Source organism: Pogona vitticeps, chromosome 5 (genome assembly GCF_051106095.1).
Source record: "Pogona vitticeps strain Pit_001003342236 chromosome 5, PviZW2.1, whole genome shotgun sequence".
Taxonomy (NCBI): domain Eukaryota; kingdom Metazoa; phylum Chordata; class Lepidosauria; order Squamata; family Agamidae; genus Pogona; species Pogona vitticeps.
The window spans coordinates 46936315-46957123 of record NC_135787.1 but is presented as its reverse complement, the minus strand read 5'-3'; the positions used below and the strand labels follow the sequence as shown (position 1 = coordinate 46957123).

The window sequence follows — 20809 nt, the reverse complement described above, 5'->3', positions numbered from 1 at the left end:
TTCATATATGGTGGGTCCATCCACTCATGTGTCTGCCAGTGGCAGCAGTCTCGCTCATCCTTCCAGTCGCTCCTGGAGCTCCACTCTCTTCCTGCTCACCTGGCCACTCCAGGCAGTGGGAGGGAGGACGAGTCTCCCTGCATGGCTGTTGAGTCGCTAGCCAAGCAGGAAGAGAGTGGCGCTCCGGGAGTGATTGGAAAGATGAGTGAGGCTGCCACTGCTACAGGACATGTGAGTGAATGGGCCGGCCACAGGGGCCAGCCCCTTGTTGAGTCCAGCTACGCGGGGATATTCGTATATGAATACCTCATCTCTATTTGTAATATTTGTGTCTTCAGAAGTTTATATCACTCCTTTTTTTCTTCAGAGTACCTTAAAGCAGCTGATACTAAGAGACTAGAAAGAGACACAATATGACAGTGAAAACACAGTAAGAGGAGGAACAGTCAAGCACAAGGATAGAAATACATCAAATCAACACACAGAAATTCAATTGTCCCAACCCAAAGATCCATTCTTTAAGTATTTTCTTCTTCTTTTCAACCGGTGCAACAGTCTCTGAAAGGTTCTCTGCCTTGGGTTCTATTCTTGTCACACTAGTTATAGTACTTCAGACTGACCTAGACATCATGGTCAAGAATTGAGACAGAATTATTAATGCATTTTACTGTTATTAACATGACAGTTATTTTCCACATTCAGAAAGAGAAAGGAGCACTCTGCTTAGCACTATCCCAGATTTAGAGTGTCATAGGCCAAATCCAATTGTTAGTCTGCAACTAGAGAAGGTTTATTGAGTCAATGATACATAATATATCTTTTTAATATCCTACTGATTCAATCAGTCTGCTCTAACCACTGCTTTTAGCCCCATTGTTTTAAAAGGATGATAATGGAAAACATTAACTAGCAGCCAATGGTTTGGGGTGAGTACATGCCACTGATGGCAGAAAGTGAGGAGGAATTAAGGAACCTTGTAATGAGGGTGAAAGAGGAGAGTGCAAAAAAAATTGTCTGAAGCTGAACATCAAAAAACCTAAGATCATGGCCACTGGTCCCATCACCTCCTGGGAAATAGAAGGGGAAGATATGGAAGCAGTGACAGATTTTACCTTCTTGGGCTCCATGATCACTCCAGATGGCAACAGCAGCCACAAAATTAAAAGACACCTGCTTCTTGGGAGGAAAGTGATGACAAACCTAGATAGCATCTTAAAAAGCAGAGGCATCACCTTGCCGACAAAGGTCTGCATAGTCAAAGCTATGGTTTTTCCAGTAGCGATATATGGAAGTGAGAGACGGACCATAAAGAAAGCTGACCGCCAAAGAATTTATGCTTTTGAACTTTTGTGCCGGAGGAGACTCTTGAGAGTCCCCTGGACTGCAAAGAGAACAAACCTATCCATTTTGAAGGAAATCAAACCTGAGTGCTCACTGGAAGGACACATCCTGAAGCTGAGGCTCCAATACTTTGGCCATCTCATGAAAAGAGAAGACTCCCAGGAAAAGACCCTGATGTTGGGAAAGTGTGAAGGCAAGAGGAGAAGGAGATGACAGAGGACAAGATGGCTGGACAGTGTCACCAAAGGGACCAACATGAATTTTGACAAACTCTGGGAGGCAGTGAAAGACAGGAGGGCCTGGTGTGCTCTGGTCCATGGGGTCATGAAGAGTCGGACAATACTTAATAACTAAACAACAACAACATGTCATACCAACACAGATGAGTGACCTCTCCTTCCTGTTCACACTGTGAACTATCAGGGAAAGGATTGCCAAAAAAACCACAAGGATCTAATAAGTCTGCTTATTTGCAGCAAAAAATAACTTCTGTTTGGCAGATGGTAAAAAATCCTATTGCTTCTACACTTGGACAATTCGCATTATTGAGTCTGGAGGGACTTGCTTACCAATTGACCAGCTGGAAGGTAGAAAAAGCAATAAGAGATAATGCCATTAGATGACTTCACTTTGGCAACAGGACATTATGAGCCAGTAAATACAATACCAAGTTCAACAATTGCTTTAATCCTCCATATGGATACCTTCAGATACTTACTAAAATCTTCTGGAACAGAGTTACATGTAGGTTTTAAAGAAACTGCATAACTGAGAAAGCTTTCCTTGGTTGCTAATACAGCCACACGGGCCCAGGATCATCCTCTTCTCTGAGGATATGACAAAGGCTCAACCTTCCTTTAATAGTATCTTGCCCAAAACTGAAAGCCACTTTGGCCTTCTGGACATTCCTCTTAAAGAGGCAAAACACAACAAAGCGTAGGTATTTGTCTTGGTTGGTTAGCAGCAGATTCTTTGGGATTCAAGAGACAATGGCACCATAGTGAAGAAAGGTTACAAAACCTTATTTAAGAGACAAGGAAGGGGGAAACCCCAAAGGAAAAAAATATACAGAATGAATGATTGTAAGATAAACAATGGCATAAAATAATTCTACAACTACAGGATTGAAGAATAGCAACAATGCCACAAAGGACAAGATAAAGAAATAAAGGCAAAATAAATCTGATATGACTTGCGCCCTTTCTGCTTGCAAGAAGCCTCTGGAGAACAGAAGTACGTAAATGATTCCCAATAGGTGTTCAGTAACACCCCTGCTCGCGGGTGGGCATGTCGCGCTCGTGGTTCAGCATGTTGCACTCATTTGCATCACAAGCATAACATGCTCATCCACAAAGTGCGACACGCCTACCCGTGAGCACAACACAACTACCCGCGAGTGTGACATGCCCAACCATGAGTGCAGGGGTGCCCTCACCCCCCCCCATGCACGGAGCCCACACCCCCCCCAACCAGTCCACAGTCCGAAAAAGGTTGGGGACCACTGATATAAAGGGCATGAGAATAGTGAAAGAGCTGTGGAACAGAACCAGCCTCTCGAAGAGACTTAGGCTAAGAAAGGCCTGCGCAAAAAAGGAAACTTCTGAATGTAGACCAAGATCTAGGCTTGGGTGTAGATAAAACATTAGTACATACAACTACAGTTCCTTGCTCTGACAAAGGTATTTTGTACTGATGGTGCAAAACCTGACTTATGTAAAATCAGAGTGTATGCCTCTTTACATTATTATTGTCATCACTGGCTGTCAGCTGCTCTGGAAGACAGAATCTATCTAAAGATGCCAGAGACTTAACGTGGAACCTTTGGCACACAAAACATGTGTATAGCCTTGAGCTACAGCCTTTCCCAAGTTCACTGTGCTGTTCTTAAAGGAAAGGGTTCTCTCAAACCAAGTATTCTGTGGGAAAGAAAGTTTCTACTGAAATCCAAGCCAAATTCAACAGATGGTAAATTAGAAGTTGTGTTCCCTGTACTGAAAATCTGGATTAAACAGTTTTGCTTGCATGGGTCAGATTCCAAGGTAGCAATGTTTCAGAAGCCTTTAGATTGTGGTTGGCTGGCAAATGCCTCAAAATAGCAATTAAATGAATGAATGTATTCCCATTATGTCACACTCTGCATATTAGATAAATATGAACATTAGACAACTAAAATAAACACTTGTCCATTAATAAACATTCTTCTTAGGAACTATTTTGAAGGCAAGCTGAAACAAAACACTGAATATCCTTATTAAAGTCTTAAATGGTGATAGCAGTGAGGACGTTTAGCCATGTCAAAGTCTGATGGTTTGAAAATTCATAAAGAGATTCCAGTGGAGGATAATGTCATGCCCTCCTGGGTCCAACATGTGTGGATGCTGAACAAGGAAAGACATGTCGTTAATGGATTCTGTGGCAGATGTAATAAAAGAGGCTCTCTTTAATGGTTTGTTTACACAAACTTGCAAAGTGTTGTTGTCTCCCTCGGCCAATTCTTCCCTCCCACTGCAATCTGCATGGCATTCTATGCTTTTTTGGGAGGTCCTGTAATGCTCTCAGAGCAGCTTTATGTGGAACAGGGCTACTGTGGACTAAAAGGAATTGGAGGGGGGGAGGGGACCGGAAACCTTTTGTATGCAGAACCAGCCCTGTTATCAGGTAGAATGAGGCAGTTGCCTCTGGTGACACAATCTGGGTGTCATGAAAAATCAGCAATTTGTTAGTTATCTATTTTTTTCACTGTTGTGACTTTACAAATGGGAAGAAATGTGTGAGGGATTTTCTACTTCATGTGCCAAAATAACTTGGCTGTTTTTTGGCACTTTGACTTGGACAGATGAGTGACTTACCTTCCTCCTCTACCTCAGGCAGCAATAAGTGATCCTGCTTCTGAGTATAGAGTTCTGAATTCAAACATGATATTTTCTTATCTCAGAGCTGCCAAGATTATGCCCACACTAATTACTTAGTCACATTCTCCAGACTTTCCTGCTGTGAATAAGATCCAAGAGGACCAAATGTGCTGTTAGCTGGGGAAAATCTTCCTGCCCAGTACCCTCCCAACACCTTAGTCCACTCTGACTAAGCTATGCTTCCAGGGAGTACCAAAACAATCCACAAGGTTATGCACTTCAATTTTTATGTCAACTCTGCAAGATAGGAATACAAAAAATACCCACAAAATGGGAAAAGAATCAAGACAAGAACAATTCCAGAACAATCCGATAATAAAACAAGAAAGCTAGCTAAGCTAAACTAATGCTTACATTCTGGCAGAACTTCAGCATAGTTCCATAGCACCTGCAGAATACCTATCATACAACAGAGCAGCAAATGAGCATAGCATTCTCTTAAAATATAACTAGGCTAAACTATGTAATTTCTCTCCCCATTTTTATACCCAACATTCCAGTTTCTAAACACTTCCAGGAGATCCACCAATCAGGCATTGAATTGCCCTGAACAATCTCAAAGAAGAGAGTAACCTCTATCCCCCCCCTTCACTTCAGCTGAAACCATTCCTACTAATCAGCTCCCTATTAACAAGATTGGGCCTTGGAGCTTTCCCTTTCACAGAAGTAATGTGCAGCTATTGCTATCTTGTAATTAACAGTAGGCACTTTCAGGCCTTTCTCCTGGTCAGCTCATCCCAGGCATGAACTACAAGGCCTGTGTTCCAACAGGGCATCTGAAATAATGAACCTCTGTTTTCAGTCTCTTGACAACCTGCCTGACCATTTTGAATAGCAAGATACAACTTGCATGCCTTTGTATAATGAGAAGCAGGCACTCTGTGGAGTGAAAATTATCACATAGATGTTCAGACTGAACTTGGAACAAAACCTCAGAGTCCCCAACCCCAGCATCTATACAATTAAAATATTTGTTTTTGTCTCTTTTCAAAGGCAGGTTGATCATTAGCCAGAGTGAGAAAGTCACCTCAGATAGCAGACCACTGGAGGTGGCAGGAAAACAGCTACAGGCCACCCATTCTCCATCACTTGAGGTGGCTGCTGCTGCCACCATAGGCCTCTTCTAGTCACTGATTCCCCCCCCCTCAACTCTATAGCACAGTAAAGCAGGGTTCTCTGGGAAATACACAAATGTCAGAAATGGCATTTAGAGTATAAGTGTGCTGTAATGAGTAGTGATTTGGACTCACTTGCATGGATAATATTTTGGGACCTTTTTCATGATGCTTTGGGGCAGGAATTCTTCATATAGCTGCCTTACATTTCACTCACCTTAAGCAGGGCCTATCCCTGAAAATAGATAACTATTTCTGGACTTGCTTCCTGATTTCAAAAAAATGGCACTGCTGCAGTGCTTCCTAGTTCTTAAGGAGGTGTGTTCTACATATCTCAAGGGACAGCAAAGCTACAACTGTTAGAAAGTACTGGAATATTTTTTTCTTTTGCTTTTTTTTTACGTTAAGAATCAGGAAGGGAGACTTCAGACCGTTGTGGAGCCTCATAGGTAGGCCCTGCTCCAGTTGAGTGATCTGTAGTGGTCTGTCTGTGGGCGGGAATTCAGAGAATTCTGTCCTAGTAATTCATGGACTTGGAGTTCAGAAAAAATATGGAATGACACACCCTTAATTTGCACTTTTACTCTCCAGTCAATTATTTCATAATTTTTGTGAGCAAATAAAGTACTTGACCTATTTTTCCATATTTAGGGTTTAAATGAATATCTGTGGGCCAAAGTCAGTGTCACATTTCCCTTCACCCCCAAATTATTCCTTCTTTCTTTTATATGACTGACTTCACTAGCTATATAAATAATTTTGTGAACACTGTGTTGGTTAATACTGAATATTATGATGATGTTCTTTCAGTAGGACTTATAGCCATTTTCACCAAAATATTTAGAAAGAAGGATTGGCATTTGATCTAACAGTATTATTCACCAGGGTTTTAAACGACATTTTCTAGGTAAACTCCTATGAGTAACCACCAATACAAAGAATCTTGAATGATGGAGGTGTTCATTAGAGTCTTTGTGCTCAGTGCCACCCATGTTTGCCAAAAATAACAATTCCTACATGAAAAGGCTTCAATATTACTGAAGCTGTTGTAGAAGGGTTGCTGTTTGATATGTCATAACATCAAATACATAAAGAGTTTTTTTTTTAACTTTGCTAATTTAGCACGTTCAAAAGTCAGAGGCAGTTTGTCAGGAAACCAGGACACATTTTTCATTATTCTTTCCTAAACCAAAAACCCAGCAGAAGCAAAAGCTGCAGCAAGATTAGCAATATCTGCTAATTGGGTATCACAACCTCTGCAGTGACTCGCTGTTATGGGTTCCCTGTGAACTATCTGATGACCATTAATTAAAAACTATTTCAGCCCTTGTAGAATAGGCCTTTTTTCAGAGCAATTATCACTTGAAAGAAACATCCTACCTTGTTTGATTTAGCAGTAATTTTACAGCAGACCAGAAGTACAGTAATGAAGTATGGTATTCTGATTGATTGATTGATTGATACCCCATGTTTACCTTTAAGAGGACCCAAGGTGGTTTATAATATTAAAATTCAACAAAAAATAGATTAGGGCAGTATTTAAACAGATATCTAATTAAAACTAGTGGTCATCATATTATTCAAAATGATATTGTAGAAAATTGTATCCCAAACAATCAGGTGATTAGTACAAAAATGCTTACAACATTTGTAGCTTTTTAAGATTAGAAAAGTGATTGAATAAGTGGAAGCAGAATGAACCAAAAGGTGATAAAGTAAGGACAAACAAAAGGAAGTTCTTCATCACGTGTCACCATGGGCCTCTCTCCATGAGAAGCTGATTATGTATCTATGTGCAGTACTCCCTCAAGTGGGGAAAATGTCTGATTGCAAGAGCGAATTTAAACAAGAGCAATCACTGGAATGGAAACACCAACTTTTTTTTTTTGGCCAGTCTAATTGCTGAGACACATAATAAAAGATATTCATTGCAAGTGGAACAATGTTGTAAGAGCAGGAAATATTCGTTCCATGAATAATTACTGTATTTTTACTCATAGGAAAAGTGTAGAATTTGCTGCCCCCCCATGATTTGATATCAAGAAATCCACAGAATTATCCAGGATCGGAGCATAGCTTGGAAAATGTATCTTTTGGACTGTAGCACCCAGAATCTCCCAACCAGAATTTCCCAGCTAGTTCTAGTCCAAAAAGTAAACTTTACAATGGGATCAGAGCCCTAGTTTTGCTGGATATCATTTGAAACTAGTAATTGCTCCCTTCCTCATGCCCGGCTTCCCAAAGGCACCTGTTTGGTCACTGTGTGAACCGGAAGCTACAGTAGAGAGGCATTCAGTCTGCTTCATCAGGGCTTTCCTGGCTACTAGTATTTGCATATGATACTTTATTGAAGAACTGAAGGCTTTGGTACAAACGGTGCAGTGCTGCTTATTATATTGCTCCTTGTCATATATAACTTCTTTTGTTTTCGAAAACTTCCATTATGGGTATGGATACATAGATTCATCCCTCCTACATGGCAGAACACTCAATTATGAGAATGAGTCTGAAAACAAATACAAATAAATAGTACTTATACTGAAGTTATTTGCTTTATTAAAAGGGAGCAGATACAGAAGAAGTAATTTAATTGTCACTATTTCATATCTCAAAGTACAGTATATTTCTACCACCCAGGGTGGGTTTTGTTTTGTATTGTATTTGTTTTGTTTTTTGTTTGTTTTTAGTAGAGCTTGGATTAAAACTCTGATAAAATTTCTGCACTTGCATAAAATCTCTGGAATACACACACACTGATGCAGAGGATCAGCCCAGGAATGCAAGAAAGGTTGTTGTTTTGTTGCTTAGTCGTTAATTCGTGTCCGACTCTTCATGGCCCCAAGGACCAGAGCACACCAGGCCCTCCTGTCTTCCACTGACTCCCAGAGTTTGGTCAAATTCATGTTGGTTGCTTTGATGACACTGTCCAACCATCTCGTCCTCTGTTATCCCCTTCTCCTCTTGCCTTCACACTTTCCTAACATCAGGGGCTTTTCCAGGGAGTCTTCTCTTCTCATCAGATGGCAAGTAAGGTAGTGTCAGACATTTCAGGACAAATTTGCATCTAGCTATTAATCGATATAGCACATGTTACCCAGTTCTGGTCAGGTCCTTAAGGTCAGCTGCTCATCTAAACTGAAAGCTGTAATTGCTGGAATTTCAAGTGAAGCTCACAGAAGTATATTTGTGTTGGACTTCCTTCCTTGTTTTCCAGCAAATCTTGCCAATACAGAAGTTTCTTATTACCTGACCAACCCTAGAGTTCCACACTGCCTTAAAAATTCCAGGAATTATCAATACACAGTCTTATTGTCTTCTGCACAATTTATGGGTTCTGAGGCCTGGGCTCCCGTAAGCCTGTGCTAGCTCCAGCATATCCTGTCCAGCCACAATGTAATATGTACATCCAACTTATGAAGTAACTATCAAGAATCGCTAATCATTGCAACATTTAGGACACTACCTCTCAGTAAAGCATCTGAATCTGCATGCAGCTGGTCTGCATGATTTCTGTGCAGGTGGCAGCTTTTCAGCAGGAAAAAAAAGGGATAAGAGGCCTTGTCAGTTCCTCCTGGGCAGAAAGGAGTGAAAAGTGCTTCCTGACAGGGCAACAGGCTCCACCTCAGTCATGTCTCTGAGCATGTGCTTTGGTCTGACTTGTTAAATGCTTCATAACTTGGAGGATAAAATCCTCCAAGTGAAGTTATAGGGTAACCAAAAAGGATTGCTGTTTTACTTTGTATTGGGCTATTGGGGTAAAAGCCGATGGGGCAGGGTGACATCAGGATGACTAGTGGTAGGAAAAGCTAAAGGGTAAAATGTAATCTGGATTGGTTAAGGAGTTACCAACTCCTTGTTTTGGATGTCATGGCAGTGGGATACTCAAGTCAGTGATAGCAGCAACCGCACAGCACTACTGTAAAAATGTGAAAACAGCAGGGCTCGGTTTGAGATGTAATTGCTGTCTATTATAGCTCTACTGGCACACGGATTGTGTCCTCAATCAACCCTTGAATCTATGTTGCTTATTGACATTGTCTATTGTTATGATCTTCAGAGAATGACAGAGAAAGCCTGATTAATTGTGCAGCCCAATTCGTAATTGATTTTTCACACAGAATGTAGTACAAGAGCTTTTTATGTAAGGCTCCAGTTTTATGCAATCATTAACTCAACTTGGTTCCATTTGGACTTTCTCATACATGTTTCTGTGACAAAGAGCACAGTGGATTGAATAATGATTCTGTATTTGAACACAGATGTCCTATTTATTTTTTTGCAAATGTATAATCAGGTGCCTTTTTTAATCTTTCAGGAAGGAGAAAATGTTACACTCTAATGATAATAGCTCAATCAATTCCCTCATCACACAGCATTACTTAACACTAAGCCCAACAACTGCGTAATCATATATTACTTTATATACCACATTTTTCATGAGGTCACAGTTTTGTTGTAAGCCGCCTAGAGTAATCTTAATTGATTAGATAGGCGGGATATTAAATAAATAAATAAATAAATAAATAAATAAATAAATAAATAAATAAATAAATAAATAAATAAATAAATAAATAAATAAATAAATAAATAAATAAATAAAGTTTGGTAGTGACCAGACATGGAAGGTGTATTTATGTGTGAGAATAAGGAACATTCTCCAATACAGTGTGCCAATTAGGGCTCAGAGTTAATTGCTTTAAAAAAAATTGGAATTGAAACTCAAGGGCTTTGTATTTTATTGCATTGCTCAGAGGGTTATCGGTGAGCAGCATCCTGTTCTTGGAGAATTCAGAGTCAAAACCTATAACCAAAAGGTAGGCCCATGCCACATGAGTAGGCCATTGTCACAGGGCAGGGAAGGCAAGGATTGGCAGGATGACCACAACTGTCACCTAGGCCAAGTACTCACCGCTCCATTCCTTGTAGAATTCCAGATGGCAGGATGTGGCCCAAGGGCTACCAGCTCTCTCCCCAGTCTTCCCCTCTTGCTCTGCACCAGCAGGACACATATACCTTCATGCTGAGGAAGTGAGTCCTGATGTTGTTGGGAATAGGCAAAGATACATGTGCGGGCAGTTGTTAAATTCCCCTTGCAGAAACATACAGAGATGAACCATTTTTCTCCTTCAGTACTCTTTGTCTTGAGTTTGGTCTCCTCATCTAGAGACCTGGAAAAGCATAGGAATTCTCTAGAATTCTGGCAAGTGTATTTCTTGACCTATTTAAGATGTAATGATATAAGGATGCACAAGAAGCTAGGGGAGGCTGGACCTGCAGATGGAGATATGACTAGTGGATACCACCTTTCTGGGCATTTATCACTAACATCTTACAGATCAGTCTCAGAAATGAGTATCTGTAGTTAATGTGTTGTGTTCATCTAGTTCCATATGGCATAAAACATTTTATTCAGTATTTAAAAGTTGCATACCTTCCTGTAATGACATTTAGGGCGTTTTTTCTTTTAATTAGATGAAACAAAAAAAAATGTACAAAAACAAATGTGTTGCTGCTTCTCAAAAATCAGCTGACAATAGGCACAAGTCATTCTCATGCTACATTTTCCCTCATGATTAGGAAAATGCATGACTTTCCCATCACCTGGTGACTCTCAGATACTATTTAATAATATCTGAGAGTCACTATTTAATAATAACAGGATGGTGGTGACAACAACAATAGTAGTACATTTTAAAAAGTACTGAATGCAAAAGTACTGTATGTGCTCCAAAGCCATCTCTGCTGGCTGTTCCACATATCAGCCATGTATCCCTTGATGGGCAGTTTCTTAACTGATGAGCACTGTGTTCTCCTATCATGTTATTAGCCTACAACTCCTCTCATATGTGGTCATCAGCTGTTGCCAAAAGCTGATAAGAATTGGAGTCCACTAACATTTAGCCAAATTCCCTCCCTTGCTTTATACATTGGGGATCAGAACCCTATCCTATACATCAAGCTGATAGGCACTTGCCCCTTTTCTTCCCTTACAAAGAACAGAAGATAATTTATCAGGGATACATGAAAAGTTCTTCACGGGGGTGGGGGGACAAATACACATATGAAACATGGGGGATACTTTGCTCAGTAACTGAGTGAGAAGGATCTTGGAACTGTTGTAAATCAAAAGTTGAATATGAGCCAACGGTGATGTCTCCTTCATGGATTGCTGCCTTGTCGTGGCGAAGGGGCTTGAGTAACTCAGAGAAACTATGGGCTATGCCGTGCAGGGACACCCAAGACGGACAGGACATAGTGGAGAGTTCCGACTAAACGCAATCCACCTGGAGTAGGAAATGGCAAGCCACTCCAGTATCTTTGCCAAGAACGCCCCATGATCAGAAACAAAAGGCTAAAAGATATGACGCTGGAAGATGGGCCCCTCAGGTCGGAAGGCGTCCAACATGCTACTGAGGAAGAGCGGAGGACAAGTACAAGTAGCTCCAGAGCTAATGAAGTGGTTGGGCCAAAGCCGAAAGGACGCTCAGCTGTGGACGTGCCTGGAAGTGAAAGGAAAATCCAATGCTGCAAAGAAAAATACTGCATAGGAACCTGGAATGTAAGATCTATGAACCTTGGGAAGCTGGAGGTGGTCAAACAGGAGATGGCAAGAATAAACATCGACATCCTGGGCATCAGTGAACTAAAATGGACAGGAATGGGCGAATTCAGCTCAGATGATTATCATATCTACTATTGTGGGCAAGAATCCCGTAGAAGGAATGGAGTAGCCCTCATAGTCAACAAAAGAGTGGGAAAAGCTGTAATGGGATACAATCTCAAAAATGATAGAATGATGTCAATACGAATCCAAGGCAGACCATTCAACATCACAATAATCCAAGTTTATGCACCAACCAGCATTGCTGAGGAGACTGAAATTGAACAATTCTATGAAGATTTACAACACCTTCTAGAACTGACACCAAAGAAAGATGTTCTTCTCATTCTAGGGGACTGGAATGCTAAAGTAGGGAGCCAAGAGATAAAAGGAACAACAGGGAAGTTTGGCCTTGGAGTTCAGAACGAAGCAGGACAAAGGCTAATAGAGTTTTGTCAAGAGAATAAGCTGGTCATCACAAACACTCTTTTCCAACAACACAAGAGGCGACTCTATACATGGAAATCACCAGATGGGCAATATCGAAATCAGATTGATTATATTCTCTGCAGCCAAAGATGGAGAAGCTCTATACAGTCAGCAAAAACAAGACCTGGAGCTGACTGCGGTTCTGATCATCAGCTTCTCATAGCAAAATTCAAGCTTAGACTGAAGAGATTAGGAAAAACCATTGGGCCACTCAGGTATAATCTAAACCAAATCCCTTATGAATACACAGTGGAAGTAAAGAACAGATTTAAGGAACTAGATTTGGTGGACAGAGTGCCTGAAGAACTTTGGATAGAGGCTCGTAACATTGTCCAGGAGGCAGCAACGAAAACCATCCCAAAGAAAAGGAAATGCAAGAAAGCAAAGTGGCTGTCCAACGAGGCCTTAGAAATAGCAGAGAGGAGAAGGGAAGCAAAATGCAAGGGAGATAGGGAAAGTTACAGAAACTTGAATGCAGACTTCCAAAGAATAGCAAGGAGAGACAAGAGGGCCTTCTTAAATGAACAATGCAAAGAAATAGAGGAAGATAACAGAAAAGGAAAGACCAGAAATCTGTTCAGGAAAATTGGACATATTAGAGGAACATTTTGCGCAAAGATGAACATGATAAAAGACAAAAATGGGAGGGACCTAACAGAAGCAGAAGACGTCAAGAAGAGGTGGCAAGAATACACAGAGGAATTATATCAGAAAGATTTGGATATCCTGGACAACTCAGACAATGTAGTTGCTGACCTTGAGCCAGACATCCTGGAGAGCGAGGTCAAGTGGGCCTTAGAAAGCCTGGCTAACAACAAGGCCAGTGGAGGTGATGGCATTCCAGTTGAACTATTTAAAATCTTGAAAGATGATGCTGTTAAGGTGCTACATTCAATATGCCAGCAAGTTTGGAAAACTCAACAGTGGCCAGAGGATTGGAAAAGATCAGTCTACATCCCAATCCCAAAGAAAGGCAGTGCCAAAGAATGCTCCAACTACCGTACAATTGCACTCATTTCGCACGCTAGCAAGGTTATGCTCAAAATCCTGCAAGGTAGGCTTCAGCAGTATGTGGACCGAGAACTCCCAGAAGTACAAGCTGGATTCCAAAGAGGCAGAGGAACTCGAGACCAAATTGCTAACTTGCGCTGGATTATGGAGAAAGCCAGAGAGTTCCAGAAAAATATCTACTTCTGCTTCATTGACTATGCGAAAGCCTTTGACTGTGTGGACCACAGCAAACTATGGCAAGTTCTTAAAGAAATGGGAGTGCCTGACCACTTTATCTGTCTCCTGAGAAACCTATATGTGGGACAGGAAGCAACAGTTAGAACTGGTCATGGAACAACTGAGTGGTTCAAAATTGGGAAAGGAGTACGGCAAGGCTGTATATTGTCCCCCAGCTTATTTAACTTATATGCAGAATACATCATGCGGAAGGCTGGACTGGAAGAAACCCAAGCCGGAATTAAGATTGCCGGAAGAAATATCAACAACCTCCGATATGCAGATGATACCACTCTGATGGCAGAAAGTGAGGAGGAATTAAAGAACCTTGTAATGAGAGTGAAAGAGGAGAGTGCAAAAAATGGTCTGAAACTCAACATCAAAAAAACTAAGATCATGGCCACTGGTCCCATCACCTCCTGGGAAATAGAAGGGGAAGATATGGAGGCAGTGTCAAATTTTATCTTCCTGGGCTCCATGATTACTTCAGATAGAGACAGCAGCCCTGAAATTAAAAGGCGCCTTCTTCTTGGGAGGAAAGCGATGACAAATCTTGACAGCATCTTGAAAAGCAGAGACATCACCTTGCCAACAAAAGTCCGAATAGTCAAAGCTATGGTTTTTCCTGTCGTGATGTATGGAAGTGAGAGCTGGACCATAAAGAAAGCAGACCGCCGAAGAATTGATGCCTTTGAATTGTGGTGCTGGAGGAGGCTCTTGAGAATCCCCTGGACTGCAAGGAGAACAAACCTATCAGTTCTAAAGGAAATCAACCCTGAATGCTCACTTGAAGGACAGATCCTGAAGCTGAGGCTCCAGTACTTTGGCCATCTCATGAGAAGAAAAGAGTCCTTGGAAAAAACCTTGATGTTAGGAAGGTGTGATGGCAAGAGGAGAAGGGGACGACCAAGGATGAGATGGCTGGACAGTGTCTGCGAAGCAACCAACATGAACCTGACACAACTCCGGGAGGCAGTAGAAGACAGGAGGGCCTGGCGTGCTCTGGTCCATGGGGTCACGAAGAGTCGGACACGACTAAACGACTAAACACACACACACACACAACGGTGATGTGGCTGCAAAATAGGCAAATGCTATTTTAGGATGCATTAACAGAAGTATAGTCTCCAAATCTTATGAGGTACTAGTTCCCCTCTATTCAGCACTGGTTAAGCCTCATCTAGAGTACTGTGTCCAGTTAACTTTAAGAAAGATGCCAACACAACAACAAGGACAATCAATGGACTGGAAACCAAGCCCTATGAGGGAAGACTGAAAGAAACTGGCATCTTTAACCTTGAGAAAATAAGACTGCGGGGAGATATGATAGCACTTTTCAAATACTTGAAAGGTGGTCATACAGAGGAAGGGCATGATCAGTTTTCAATCCTCCCTGAGTAGGGTTGCCAGATGTCAGGCAAAAGGAGGACATGTCCTCCTTTTTAGCCTAATGTCCTCCGTCAGGCAGGCAAAGATAAAAACCTTTAAAATGTCAGGCTTTTGTATATTTTATGTTATAATTTTGGATGGGAGGGGGAGAGGTGGAAGGACCCCCTTCCCCCTGGCTTTCCCCGCCCCCACCTGCCCGCCCACCCCCGTATTTTGGGAAAAAAAAGCCTCCATTGAATTTGTTTTTAATTTTTAACATGACTGTTTCTTGGTCGGTTCACTAAGAGACATTTATTGGCAGCTATTGTAATAAAATTGTATTTATTGTGGGTTTAATCTGGAACGATTCAAATGAAACATTCAATATGTCCTCCTTTGTCCTCCTTTTTGTCTTTCTATGTCCTCCTTTTGGTACCCATGTATCTGGCAACCCTATCCCTGAGTGCATGACATGTAACAGTGGGCTCAAGCTAAAGGTAGCCAAATTTAGGCTGAACATTAAGAAAAACTTCATAACTGTTAGAGCAGTATGACAATTACCTTGGCAGGTGGTAAGAGTTCCAACGCTGGAGGCATTCAAGAGAAAATTGGACAATCGTCAAATCTGCTTTGACTTGAATTCCTGCACTGAGACGGTGGATTGGACTTGATGGCCTTATAGACCCCTTCCAACTCACTTATTCTATTATTCTATGAAAAAAGTTTTTATTTCTACTTCAGTTTATTCAGTTTAGAGAGAATACCTATCTTATTCCAAAAATGTTGCACATAGACAGCTCATTTTAATGATATCCTTTATGTTTACATTTTAACTTAGCTGCTAACTCAGAAACAGGAGTGATTAATTTTCTACTGTCAGACATCCTCAAGACTCTTGTAACTGTCATATACAATACAGTTTACATTTTTTTGTTATTAAAAATAACAAATGTTTTGTTATTAAATTTTTTTGTTATAGAGCTTTTGCTCTATATGTGCTTGTAAAAAGGAAAATGAACACACATATAATCTGTGGCTCTCTACAATAGATTTTTTATTCATAACAGAATGTTGCACCATTCACAGTTATGGACATATATGAAATATAGATAAAATTAAAAACAAATGAAAATGTTAAGATATTTAGACTATTTGTGAAACACATGGACTGAAAAAAAAAGGACTATAATGGATTGAAAAGCAGAGATATTATTGGATACAGAGTTAAGTATTAGCTGCCCAAATATAAATGGAAAATGCTAAATTTTCATGCAAATTGCATCTCAAAATAGCAATGGGAAACATGTGGACTGTGGGTGAGCCACACCCCAATGAGAAGTTTATATATCCCCTAAATGCCTCCCCAAAATGTATCATCCAATCCAGCAGTAAGCATGCTTCCAAATTTTGGCATCAAGCTATTAAGACTCCTTTAAAACAAGCAAAACACAAAAGCTTATTTTAAAGAGTGCCACCAGAAACAGGGACAACCTGTTTATAACATATATTTCCAGTTTGCTTTAAGGCCATTGCCCAGGTTGTTGCTGAAATTTGGCTCTGCTGCAGGAGCTGTGTCTCTCAATGGGGCCTAGAGGGGCAAAATAGGCCCCCTTCAGCTACACTGTTTCTCAATTTTGCCTCATAGGCAAACAAATACAGTAATGTTGATCGTTTTAAGAAATGAAAATCAGTGTGCTGTTATTATTTCTTCCTCCATAATTAGACAATGATATCCCAAAGTGGTGAATCTAATTTTCTTCTTCTTTCAGACATCTGCTTGTCTAAAGAAGTGGACATGGCCATAAAAGCTCACATTAAAATAAAGCAGTTAGCCTTTACGGTGCCACAACATTTTGATTTCTTTATTGTTTCATTTTTGTTTTGGTTTTTCCTGACATGCTAGCACAGCCTAACATGGCTACCTCTTCTAAAACTTACAAAATTTGCATCTGTAGATTTCCTCATGTTCCCACCTCCACCTCTGCTATGTGCCCAGATCTATTCTCTGTTTCTTTCTATAAGTTGTAATTATTTTTTTCTGTGTATTAAAAAAAAATTATACCCAGTCTTTCTCCTCAAGAAGACCAAAGGTGGCTTACAGTATTAAAACAAACATTTTTGAAAAATTGAGGCAGGGGGGATACCCAGCAGACCCATTTTAAGAAACCCCCTCATATGTGGGAAACTTCTGCTTAAAGGTTGTAGCTGCATTCTGTTCCAGTGACATGCATACACTCCTGGCAGGATGCGGCAGCTGCCAGCAGGCGGGGTAGCCCCTTATTCTGCCCTTTCGCTTAGAGGTAGAGCATAAGATCAAAGGGTTATTTTAGTCAATCCTAGTTACGATTAGGTAACTAGTATCCTATCTGAATTCTAACAACATCCTATGTAAATCATGCTAAGTAAATAAAAAAGCTCTCAGGGCGTTGGCTGTAGGCTGCGCTGGCTCAGACATCTGCTGTCGACTCCTTTGTTCTCTCTCTAAGGCAATTAGCCTTCCTTTGTTTTGTGATCACTTACACTCATAGGCAGCCAGTTACAGAGAAAAAGCCTAACTAAAGATAAAGGTATTTGCTGCTTGCTGCTAAATTCTGTTTTCTTCAGGATCACTGATCCAAAAGAAACACGATCCATCCCTTTCTTTAGTTTTTCTATGCACACTCCTTAAACTAGCACGTTCTTTTCCAAACACGTTCACAACCATCTGTGAGTATGAAGATTCCAGAACTGAAATGGCATCCACTCCAAGGACAGTCCAGGAACTGCAAATTGTTAATTATTTGTTCCATCCTGGACCCAAACTGGTGTTCTCATGCATCCTTCATTGGGGGGAGGCATTCAACCAACCATTCTTGTGCTGAAAATATACTCCCACAAGGATTCTGTTTTCATCCTTTGAGAAGGTTTGAATTACTTCTCAACTCCCTTTCTCCCAGAGGTATATCGAATAGCACAAAAATGTTGATGTTTGCCAAATAAATTCCTTATTTATCCCAGTCATTTTCATTATATTCTCTCTTTTTAAAAAATTCTACAGTGATATTAAAGATCTAGTTCAATTAGAGGGCACAGACTCTTTAAACACACACACACACACACACACACACACACACACACACACACACACACACACACACACACACACACACACACACACACACACACACACACACACACACACACACACACACACACACACACACACACAAAGCTGGAAGAAATGCCCAATGTTGGTTCTGACAGTAGCTGTGAAAAAAGCAACATGGGGCAGAGCGGGTGTCAGACTTCTATGTTGATGCTATAGACGTTTTTGGCATTTTTGGGCACTTTCTGCATGCCAACGAAGGCGGTTCTTTTCTTTCTCTGTAATCCTTCTTGACATGCAATTTACAACCTTTCATGCAAGAATTTGTCCATATTAGGTCAGCATTATTCAGGAGGATAACAGGCTTCATGCTATCTTTCAATCCAACCTCTAAAAATATAGCACCCGAGACAAGCCAGTTTTTTTTATGACTCAACACTTGCATAAACTCCTCCAGGGTGTAAGGGTCACACTGCACTGTTTTTAGCTTTCTGCGAATATACATACATATTCCCTGTTTGAACAATCACTTACACATTCATTTCGCTTCAAAGGAAAAAGCACTCATTATAGACACAGGAGAGGAACTGGGAAGAGAAAGAAAGAGAAAACCCCTATTTGGTTATTCAAAAACATCTGAAATGTTCATGTAGAGACAGGCATGCTTTAGCCATGCCTCCTCGTCTTGAATTTCATGACCTTCCTTCACATGAGCCAGGATGCCGATTTCCCCATATCCTAACTCACATAGAGAGGCCACACACATAAGTGAGGCTCTCTCTCCTCAAACTCTCTATGTGTTTGAGGAGAGAGAGCCTCAGTTATGTGTGTGGCCTCTCTATGTGAGTTAGGATATGGGGAAATCGGCATCCTGGCTCATGTGTAGAGTCCCCATAGATCACAATGTTACATCTTCAGGGTTATTGCTCTCCATGTGAAGGAAGGTCATGAACTGGAATGCTGTCCTCTTTACATGAGTTTTCTGTATGGTTTTTATGAAGTGAACAGGGCCAGAAGGAGGGAGATTGCATATGATACAGAAATGCACCATAATTCAATGAGCACTGAACCTTCCATTGAGGCAGAGTAATTATATAACATTTTCAATTGCTGAATTGCTAGGTCTCTGTATATCCAGTGGGACTTATTCCTGGACAAATTAAGATACAATTGTAGCCTTAAAGCTGATGGAGCCCAGTCCCATGTCCAAAGGAGAAAGCCACCCATCATGACACCAGACTGACACAGAGCAATGTATTCTAAGGTACAGTGTGTCAAAAGGATAAAAGACAGGAATCATGGACTACTGAACAGCATGTATGTTGCTGACATTAGGCAGGCGGAGAGAAAAAGATGCAGCAGATGAGTGATTAAATAATAATAATAATAATGCACAAACTAGATGTCATGCTTTAAGTACTGTCTTCCCAGCCTGGCACTTTCCAGGCTATAAATCACAGCATTTTAGTAATCAGATTGAGGAATTTGTAAGCATCTTAAACAGCCAAATGAATGTGTGTGTTTTTTTTTTAAAAAAAAAACAATTACAAAATATTTGGACAATGTAGTCAACCAACTTTTTATATTGTTCTGTTTTTTTTATCCTGAATGCCAATTATTCATATTTTGGTGAGACTCCAGTTGGATAGTTATATAGGCATAAGTGCAATGGTGTGTCGTGCAGAGGGTGAATTGCCCCTGGTTGACAAGTTGCTGATTGTGTGCCTCATCACACGCTGAACATGTGAGTTGATGGAAACAACGGAGATAAAAGGCAACTTGCAGTTCATTGATACAGTTTATGCTTTTGCACTTAACACAGGTGTAATTAATCAACAGGATTCTGGTCAATGGCAACTCAAGGTGTTAAATCACCTATCCAATATTAGTGTGTAAACAGCTTAGATTTTCAAGCTCAGCAACACTTAGCAAAATCTATTAAGCCTGTTTGTGCTGATTTCTGGTGGTAAGATCACATAGGAAGGGAAATGTATATTTCCAACTCTTACATGTTCTCCATCTGGACATGCAAATCCTTCAAAGCTATTTGCCTGTGAGATCAGACATGCAAATGAAGTCCATGTTTACTTTCCTATTGCCAATTACAATACAAAAGCAAGTAAATGTACAACTTGGAGATTGAAGAATGCACATGTTAAGTAAACAGGCCTTCTTTTACCTCACAAGAGAAGCTTCTTTTAATGGTGTCCTAATGCAGTGGTTCTCAACCATCTGTCCCCAGATGTTCTTAGACTAAAACTCCCAGAAGCCTTTACCACTAGCTGTGCTGGCCAGGATTTCTGGGAGCTGTAGTCCAAGAACATCTGGGGACCCAAGGTTAGTTCAACCCTAACAGCACAGATCATGACACTCCCATCACCATGTTTGACTGTAGGCACGACACACTTGTCTTTGTACTCCTCAGGTGGTTGACACCACACACGCTTGACACCATCTGAACCAAATAAGTTTATCTTGGTCTCACTGGACCACAGGACATGGATCCAGAAATCCATGTCCTTTGTCTGCTTGTCTGCAGCAAACCGTATGCAGGCTGTCTTGTGCATCATCTTTAGAAGAGGCTTCCTTCTGGAATGATAGCCCTGGAGACCAATTTGATGCAGTGTGCGGTGGATTGTCTGAGCACTGACAGGCTAACCCCCCACCCCTT

The 20809-nt window shown here is 40.8% G+C and overlaps 1 long non-coding RNA gene across 1 annotated transcript in view; it reads left to right on the top strand.

The window, feature by feature from the left end:
• LOC110072804 (uncharacterized) overlaps window positions 1-20809 on the top strand; it is an 85621-nt gene that overhangs the window by 11382 nt on the left and 53430 nt on the right. The window lies entirely within an intron of this gene.